The sequence below is a fragment of the Cupressus sempervirens genome, chromosome 5 (genome assembly GCF_028749045.1).
Source record: "Cupressus sempervirens isolate cs-2001-9-10 chromosome 5, ASM2874904v1, whole genome shotgun sequence".
NCBI lineage: Eukaryota > Viridiplantae > Streptophyta > Pinopsida > Cupressales > Cupressaceae > Cupressus > Cupressus sempervirens.
The window spans coordinates 1,016,997,630-1,017,008,313 of NC_143122.1; positions in this window are offsets into that span (position 1 = coordinate 1,016,997,630).

Below are 10,684 nucleotides of genomic sequence, written 5' to 3' on the forward strand. Positions count from 1 at the left end.
CAAGAATAATTGCATTATGAAGATCAAGCAAGAGAAGTGTTAAGTTGACATGTTAGTGAGTGGATCATCCATAAGGAAGAAGAAGGAAGAAAGAGGATGAAAAAAGGAAACAAATTGAGTGAAATAGAGATCTAAACAAAAAAATGTAGCCCTAAACCTGACAGCTCATTTCACTATTACTCTCTAACCATTTTAGCAAAAAATATCTTAATTGATTGGACCTAATAGTCTCATTTGTAAATCCATTGTATGGTAACATTCAGTTGAATGTTTTGTAAGTCCTTTAAATCAAGTCACTTTATAGATATTTTAGGAGCAAAAACGTCTAGATGATCATTAGTGAAAATCCTCTAACAAGGTCACATTAACAATGTGTCTATAACCTTTAACAAGGTTGACTCCTAAGAAAGCTCACTTTAGAAGAATAAACATTTTGGGTTGTCGGTTCCTAGTAACAAAGCTCACTTTAGAAGACTAAATTAATTGGGTTGTGTCTATAACCTTTAACAAGGTTGACTCCTAACAAAGCTCACTTTAGAAGAATAAACATTTTGGGTTGCCGGTTCCTAGTAACAAAGCTCACTTTAGAAGACTAAATTTTTTGGGTTGCCAATTCCTAGGCAAATTTTCCCTTAACAAAGTTTCCACACTAAATACTTGTGTCAAAATTGTGTAGATTCTTATTGAGTTTCATGCTATTTTTGAGTTTAATATTGATTAAAAGCAACTCAGTATATAAGTTTAAAGTGTACCTTGATACTTTTTATATGAAGTTGATAGTTTACTGAATGATTAAGTTGAATGTTAGATCTAGTTACTATGCTAGTGATCTAAAAGTTTATTGAGTTTAAGATAGCGGAAAATTGTTTTAGTGCCTATAGAATAACTCATTATAACTTATTCAACCCCCCTCCCCCTTAGTTATCTAACAATTGGTATCAGAGCTAAGTGCTTGGAGGAGAAAGTTTGAAGGGACTTGAGCTAAAGACTTGAAGATGTATAAGACAGAGGTTCCTAAGCTAAATAAGAAGAACTTTACATTATGGAAAAGCGAAATGATGCTGTAACAATCAGGCATTGGAGATAATGTATTATATTAGCTGGATAATCAATATGTACCTCCTACCCCACCTATGAATGTTGATAAGATGAGGGAAAAACAAGATCACAACAACCTAATGATGGAGATTGCTTCTTCTCTTACTGATGCTAATTTTGATGATATCAAAGACTATGACGGGGAAAAAGAAATGTGGGATAAGCTTACACTTCTGCATGATGGATATTTGAATATGTTGAGAGCCAAAGCTAAAAGACTAAGAGGAAATTATGATGACATGAGGATGAAAGAAGGAGAAAACATTATGCAATACAATAACCAAATCAAAGAAGTTGTTAGTTCCATCAAAGTTGTTGGAGGAGTCATAAGTGATGAAGAAGTTGTAAGTAAAGTACTGGGAATCTTATTGTCTCTTTATGAGATTAGAGTATCTACTATTTAGGAATTTAGAACTATGCTTGGTAATGTTCTTATTCATGATGGTATAGTTAGTAGATTGACTACAATTGAGTTTAGTAACTTTGATAATAGTATACCTAAATTTGAGAATGATTTAAAGATATTACTAACTATTATATGTTCAAAGAAAGATAAGTGTGGCAAAGATGAGAGTGATTTAGATTCAGATGAAAGTGAGATGGATTATCTTGAATCACTACTAGCTAGAAGGTTACTGAGAGGTAAAGGAAGATTCAAAGCTAAGTTTCCCTTGATATGTTTTAAATGTAATGAAGTTGGTCATATTGTTGCTAGAAGTCCTAACAAGAACAAGAATGACAAGAATGATAAGAAGGAGAAAAAATACAAAAGGAATAAGGATTACAAATATTAAGGAAAGAAGTCATATTACATTTCTAAGGAAGAGTACACTGAGTCAGGATTAGATGATGAGAATGAAGATGAAGAATTTTTCTATGTTTCTATGAAAGAAGATTTAGATAAGGAAAGATATGACAATGAAAAAGCTCTTATTTATCACATTAGTAAAAATGACACATGGATTATTGACAATGGCTTCTTACATCAAATGATTGGTGATACTAATAAGTTTGATAAGCTAGAAGAATATGATGGTGCAACTATTAAGCTTGGTAATGATGTTCAATGTCGAGTGAAAGGTAGAGGATCACTTATGTTGATAAGATCAGATGAAATGATGCTTATTGGGTTCAAGGACTGAAATACAATTTGTTGATTGTTTCACATGTTGGTCCCAACTGGTACTAAGAGGGAGGTGAATCAATATGTTCTTTAAAATTGGTTTTTCTTCTAACCGCTTTAACTAAACTTAATGTAAGACACTTGGCAACAAAAACCAAGATAAATGTAGCAAGACAAAAGCTAGTAAATTCACAAACAAAAGCATTCATCAAGTAGAAATAGATATTTTATACATGGAAACCATTGGTTAGAGGGTGAAAATCATGGTGGTGATAATATACCTACTAGCCCTTATAATGCATGCAAAGGGATGTCTATTAAGAGCTACAAGTGTTTCTTCTAGAAATGCATCTTGTTAAGAATGCCTGCAACCTTTAAGAGTTACAAAAGCCTATGAAAGCTACCTTGTTAGAGGATTTATAGATCTCTGTCTGAGAGACAACTTGATAGAGTATTTTACAATAATCTTACTAATGAAACTTTCCTTGTTAAGAGATACAAATAGATGCAATGGTAAGAAAATATACTATGTGTTTAGACCTCAAATGTGGCATTGGCTTGTCATGTATATCTTCACTTCATATCCTTAAATATGCACCAATTTTTTTATTTTCTTGGCGAGTTTTCTGATCTCACCTATCCCCTTGGTTTTTTGCAATACTATATCATTGTCTCTTTCTCCTCTGCAATTGTTTCATTTGTTGGTTTGCTTCTGATTGCACTTATTGTTCTCTTTTTGCAATAGCAACAACCTGCTAAAAATAACAACTACATTTAATTTAGTTTTTTATATTTATTCTACGATGCTAAGGCACATTTACCCATGACCATACTATCCTGCTCATTTTTTAATTCAAGTTTTTAATTCCATGTCTACTTCATTCTTGGGAAATCAGTGATCTCCATACCTAGGGCCTAGACTCATAGCCCTACCAGCCCTTCCATGAACCAATGCCAACCTTTGTCCTTATCTACTTCTTCCATTTTGCTCTTACCTCATGTCACATCATTGATGACTCATACTATTGATGACTTAGATTAGCTATCATTCATTCATGACTTCTAGTATTGATGTGAGTGTGCCAGAGTGTATGCTAGTGTATTCCTTGATTGGTAATCATCAAGTTCCTTCTTCTTCTCCTTCCTTGGATTGGTTGTCACACATTGTGCCAATCAAATACTTTAGCCATCAATGACAAGAATTCATTCTTCTTTCAACCTTTGTGGGAAAGAGACTTGTAAGGTCAATAATCTCCCCCTTTGACATTGATGAAAAAACATTGTTTACCAATAATCTCCCATTCTACTTTATGAAGTTCCTTTGATGGAAAAATTGGTAACCATTCCTTTGCCTATACTAGTGAGGACCATTTTTCTAGTAGATGGACTTGACATTCATTTGTTGGAAGCCCCCCCTAACAATATGCCTATCTCACCTTTTTTTCCTCCTTGCTATTTTCATTCTCCCAAATTTTGGCTTTTCCCCTTTCTTTTTCTGTATTCTCCCCCCTTTATTTATCTGCCCCTTTTTCTCATCAATGACAAGGCATTCAATGGGGTGGTTATAGGTTGTTGAATATATCTTGGTATTGACCCTATATGCCAGCAAGATGAGTATCCCATGATGCCTTCAAGTTTGTTAGAGAAATGATCTCACTCCCTATATCAACCAAGAGTGTTTCAAGTTTTCTTACTGTATTGCCCTAGAACTTGGGTGACTAGTTCATCTTCATTTGTGATATATTTTTGGATGATGTTAGTCATTGGGGATAACTTGCACTATACATCCATCAGTTTGATAGCTCTATTCTCTTTCTTGTCTTTGATTTGATGAATGAGGTTTAATGTCCCTTGGGTCTTGGACAAATAGTTAGATGTAGAGTCAGTGAATACATTGAAGTTATCTTCTAAATTTTTTAGTTCTTATTGATCTTGTTGTATCTTTTGTTCTAGATTAGGTGATATTTCTCATGGATATGATGTCTTCTTCATGTCTAGTGATGAATCTTGCAAAGTTTCTTTTAATTTATCATTTGCTTCCTATAGAGTGGTCCTACTTTGTTCTACTAGATTGTGCAATGTATTCATTCTTTTGGCTTCTAGCTTCTTTTCCATCAATGCTTTGATGCTTTGTTGATTATATTTTACCTTGTTAACCAATGTGGAAAGTTGGTTGATGAGATACATATTAGGATCATATGTGAAAACTGATAGTAATTCCACAATTATGTTTTTGGTGATTTCCAGTGTTCTTTCTCTTTGCTTCTTTTTGAGTTCTCCTTTCCTCTTCAAATGTTTCTTGTACTCATTTATTTCTTCTAGGTCCATGTCTTTGATCATTTATTTCTTTTTCAGCAATGAGGGCATCAAGTTTCTCCTTTTCTTCTGCAGTGCTAGCATCCTTCTCACAAAATTCTCCATCATCTTAAGAGCTCAAAGATGATGATGATAATGAAAAAGATGTTTTCATATATCTAATTGGCCTACTTTTTCTTTTAGAGTATTCACCACCTATCCTTCTTTACATGCTTGGTGCTCTCTTTCTACTCATTTATCTATGTATCTTCATTTTATACACTCTTGATCTTGAAGATGCAGGTCTCATTGTAATGCCTTGTTTCTCTTGATGTAGCTCTAATTCTTCTTCAACCTCTTCACCTCCCTTTGGTCTATCTTGAAATTCCTCCTCCATTTCTAGAGATTTTTCCTTTGAGGGTTCATCATCTAGTATTTGTACCAGTTCAGGTGATTTATCCCCTTTATCTTCATCGTTTCCTTGCTGTTAATTCAAAATATATGGTTGTTGTCTTGATTGTTTCATCAATCTTTTGTTGACTTAGTGGTTCATTTACCAAATCATGTAATTGGTGGGGCTACTACTAGTGGATCATCCTTTTTGGTTTTAGTTGTAGGCCTACTTGCTTTAGTTCTCTTAGGTGTAGCTGACTCCTCTTGAGTCACACTTTTCTTTTCTTACTCTTCTTGTAGAACTCTTCCTCCCTTTGAGGACTAGGATTATCTTGTCTTATTTTTCATCTTTTCTTTTTGGCTCAACTCTTGTGCTCATGGTGATGTCCCCTTCTAGCTAGAGACATCACTTTAGCTGGTGATTAGCCTATCAGAGACCCTCGTAGGCTAATAAGATTGGATAGAGGGTCACCTTGGTGTGGAGATCCTCCAAGGACCAAAGAAGAGTACTCTTTTGGGTTGCCAGAGTTTGTTTATGATGAGTTTTCCTTTGAGTTTGGCTTGGTCAGGCTATTTTTAGCAGTTTTGGAGTTATAAAGATAGACCCCTGCTATTTTTAGAAAAGGGGTATGGTCATATGCAATTCTATCATGTTAGGTTCCAGTCCAAACGACATTCAAAAATGTTGAGTAATAATGGAGATATTAATGTTTATTTAGTTAAAATAAACATTATTGGTTTTGAGCCTATATTGTTAAGTTATAATATATAACTTAAGTGAGGGTCATGATATCATAAAAGGGGCCATTGTTTCAATTAATTGTGGGTCCAAGCTTATGGAAAAATTAAAAGGGATTTTCTAAGTTTTAATGTAATAACATTTTTTATGTTATTATTATATCTTTTATCCCACATTGAGCGTGGAGACTCATTCTAGAGTCGAGGAGTCCTTATAAACAAACCTTGTCTTCCTTCAAGAGCAAGTTATGAGAATTGCTTAAAACTTTGCCTTGTGAAATTTCTTGAAGTTGTGGCAACAAGGGTTTCTACAAGTTTGAGAAGAATTCAGACTGTGGAGGACATAGTATCTTTAGAGTTGATGCAATTTGAGGGTGTGAAATATCACTTGAATTTTGCCTGTGAGTTGACTTCATTCTAGAGTCAATATTGTGTTTAGTAGGAAAGAATTGGATGAATCTGTTACAGGTTGGAAGTGGTTATAATAGAAGCTACAGTGCTGTGAACAGTACAACGCTACAGTGAATTAAAAATTAGAGATTTAATATTGCAGTTTTTGATAGGCGCTGCCCAAGGAGGAAGCAACTAGTAGCGTGGTTGCGTATCGGAGACAAAAATTAGGTTTTTTTCAACTATTAATGATGATGTTTTTAATGTATGCTTCTAGCAATAAGTATTGTACAAACATTAGGATCCATCTGAATAAATGAATTTGATTAGCATTATAATCAGATTTGAGTTATAATTTGAGGTAGATTAGTTTTCAATATTTGTATTTTCTTTTCATCAACTCAAAAACCCAAAAACAGCTTAAAACATTCAAAAACAAACCAAAAACAATTATTACACCCAGGAAAACAAACAGTGATCAGCGTAGAGCCTATTTGGGGTTCTTACATTGGTATCAGAGCCTCATTCCTGCCATCCTGAGGGTTTGGGGAGTCATATGCAGCCACTGGAAATTGGACCACATAGGTACCATACTCGTAGGAGAGCTCTGATTGAAAGAGAACAGTTACAGGAAATAGGAAATATGGAAGAGAGACATGATGGTAGTCCACCTAGAAATAGGAGGAATAATGATGATCAGGATACCAGAGAATTCTATCGTGCTATGGTTACAGGGCAGCAACAGATGGCACAGGCATTACAGGCACTCACTACTATGGTAGAAAGGATGAACCCACCTGTTAGACAAAATGGGGAGCCGGGAGAACAGGGAGATAACAGGAGTGCTACAGGTAATCAGAGACCACAATGGACCCATTCCAGAACAACTGATAGGCCTACACACCCTACATTTGTTCCAGAGGAGCCAGAAGAAGCTCCGGTAGAGGAGGCGACAGGAGACCCCATATTCGCAGATGCACTCATGGCTGCAAATGATGAATGGGAATTATTAGCTTCACAGGTTCGGGAGAGGATGAACTTTGAATGCTTTGTAAATAAGAGGAGAGAGCATTAGAGGTCACTCAGACAAGATAGGAAGCCTAGAGGTCAAAATAGTGAGCTGAAGAGGGCTACAGGCAAGCTTACTATGCCTACATTTGATGGGAGTGGTAAGATGACAGCTCAAGCTTGGATTCATAAGCTTGACACATTTTTGGCACTGAGGCCAATGACAGAGATTGAAGCTATCAAATATGCCACCTTGCATTTGGAGGGAATAGCACATGATTGGTGGTACCATGGTATGGTAACACTTCAGCATAACCAAGTGACAGAATACCAGGACTTCGTGGATAGGTTGGTTGAAAGATTTGACAAAAAAGATCTAGAGATTTACTTCTGGGACTTAGCACAGCTGAAACAAACAGGCAACTTGGAGTATTTCATTGGTGAATTTCAGCGGTTGGCAATCATGGTGCCAAACATTTTAGAGCATAGATTGATAGTTCTTTTCATTGAGGGCCTATCCGAACCACTGAGAGGTTGGATAAAGGCATTTGATCCTATTTCTTTATAGGAAGCGATGAAAAAGGCAAGAAGTATGGAACATGCAGTCCCAACAAACAAATTTCAGTCCAAAGGAGCATCTTCTAGTAAGGATAACAAACCATTTTATAAAAAACCAGAGAGGACTGATTTTAAAAATGATTCTAAAGATAAAACTCCAGCACCTTTTGACAAGGAAACATTAAACGATTTGAGGAAGAAAAAATTATGTTTCTACTGTAAGGGACCCTATGATGCAAACCATGATTTTCCTCTTAGGCCAAAGGGAAAAGCTAACAGAGTTATGTGGGCATACTATGAGGAATCAGAATCAGATAATTTAGATCAGCAATCTGATATAGAGGAAATAGATGGTGAAAAAGAGGAAGACAAGGCTGAAAACTTGTCTAAAATGGAGTCCAAGGATGGGGAAGGAGATAGGCAACTTAGGGAAGCTCGTCTCACTAGTATTAAGCAAGAAGGGTCATTCCGGATGAGAGGATTACTCGCTGGACAGCGAGTCATAACTTTGGTTGATACAGGTGCCACTCATAATTTCATTGATGCTAGGATGGTGGAGAAGCATGGCATACAAATAGAGGAGTTTGGGGGAATTAGAGTGAGGGTAGCGGATGGCTATGTCCTCAACTGTGATCGTAGGATCACTGGACTCCCATTGAAAGTTAATAATTATTACTTTAAGGCAGATTTTTATGTTGTACCTATGGGAGATACAGATATAGTTCTTGGGATGAGTTGGTTGCACGATATTGGTGAGTTCACTCTTAACCTCAAGGAGATGGAGATGAGGTTTAAAGTGAATGGGAAGACACATATTCTTAAGGCAATCGGGGACAGTGATCTCAGGATGGTCTCTTTTCGTAGAATGCCTAGATTGATTCGACATGATCAGGTAGAGTGGGCAGCAGAGTGCATGTTGATGCCATCACATGAGGGACAACATAAGATTGAATATCCTCTTGATATTTAGGAGCTTAGAGTTAAAAACTCTAAGGTGTTCAGTGACATTCCACTAGGTAGACCACCAGACAGAGGTATTGAGCACATCATTGAGTTAGAGGAGGGGGCTAAGCTCATCATGATTACACCTTACAGGCATCCGAAGAGGTTGAAGGATGAAATTGAGAAAACCATAAAGGAGTTACTTGCTATGGGCCACATTAGACCAAGTAAGTCTCCTTTTGCTTCTTCAGTGGTGTTAGTAAAGAAGAAGGATGAGACATTGAGGATGTGCATTGATTACAGAGTGCTTAATAGGAAGATGATTAAAAACAGATACCCCATTCCCAGGATCAATGAGTTGATAGATGAGCTTCATGGAGCTTGCTTCTTCTCAAAGATAGATTTGAGATTAGGTTATCACCATATCAGAGTTAGAGAGCAGGATATCAAGAAGACAACCTTTAGATGTCATTGTGGCCATTTTGAGTTTGTAGTTATTCCATTTGGGCTAACTAACGCACCTGCTACTTTTCAGGCAACAATGAATAGGGTTTTCCATCCTCAATTGAGGAGATTTGTACTTGTCTTCTTTGATGAGATCTTGGTATATAGTAGATCTTGGGAGGAGCACTTGGTTCACCTGGACACGGTGCTGGGTATATTGGACAGAGAATCCTTGTATGCAAAGGAGTCGAAGTGTGATTTGGGCATGACAAAGTTGTTGTACTTGGGTCACATCATCAGTGCAGAGGGTGTGTGCATGGATCCTGAAAAGATTCGTGCCATTGTGGAGTGGCTTTCTAGGACTATGTGGTTTCTACAGAAGGTTTGTGGATGGATATTCTAGGCATGCGACACCCTTGATAGATTTGATGAGAAAGGGAGCTTTCTTGTGGACTCTTGAGGCACAGGAGTGTTTTGATAAATTTAAGGGGTTGATGACTTCTTGTCCAGTGTTAGCATTACCAAATTTCAGCAAACCTTTTGAGCTACATTGTGATGCTTCCGGAGAGGGAATTGGAGCGGTGCTTATGCAGGAGAAGCACCCTATTGCTTATGAGAGTAGGAAATTGAGAGGGCCAGAGCGGAGCTTCAACATATATGATAAGGAGATGTTAGCCATTATGCATGCTTTGGCCAAATTCAGGAAATATTTGGTAGGTAGCAAATTTTGTATCAAAACCGACCATAATAGCCTAAGACACTTTTTGGGGCAGCGAGATCTCAATGATAGGCAACAAAAGTGGGTGAGCAAGTTACGATCCTATGACTTTGACATTACATATTTTAAGGGGACACAGAATGTAGTTGCTAATGCCCTATCACATAGGCCCCATTTGAGCTTATTGACAAACATATCAGAGGATTGGAGACACTTGATCCTTGCAGAGTATGCAAAGGACACTTGGGCAGCTGGATTCATAGATGGGACTATTCAGGACAACAGATACACCCTTGTGAATGAGCTCATCATTTACAAAGGACAAATATTTTTGGTCCCAGGATCAGTAGTGAGGAGGGTGGTTTTGAAATCTTTTCATGATTCACCTATGGCAGGACATCCTGGTTTCTACAAGACATACCGACAGATTAGAGAGCGATTCACATGGAAAGGGCTCAAAGCAGAGGTACTTCAATATGTTAGGGAGTGTCCCACTTGCCAGCAGAATAAGCAAGAACACTCCTATCCAGCCGGTTTACTTCAGCCACTTCCGATTCCTAATAGGAAGTGGGAGTGTTTGTCTATGGACTTCATCACAGGACTGCCTAGAGCCCAAGGCAGAGACTGCATATATGTGGTTGTGGATTGCCTTACGAAGTTTGCAAACTTATTTTCGATCACTACTACATACACTGCTACACAAGTGGCAGAGTTGTTCTTCAAAGAGATATTCAAATTACATGGCTTACCTTGGAGCATTGTAAGTGACAGAGACAGCAGGTTTATGAGTCACTTTTGGCAGGAGCTATTCAGGTTGTGTGCGACAGAGCTCACTCCGAGTACTAGCTACCACCCTCAAACAGATGGTCAAACAGAGATAGTAAACAAATGGGTGGAGGGATATCTCAGAAATTATATAGCAGGGCAACAGAGGGCATGGGTAAAATGGATTTATCTCTGTGAGTATTGCTACAATA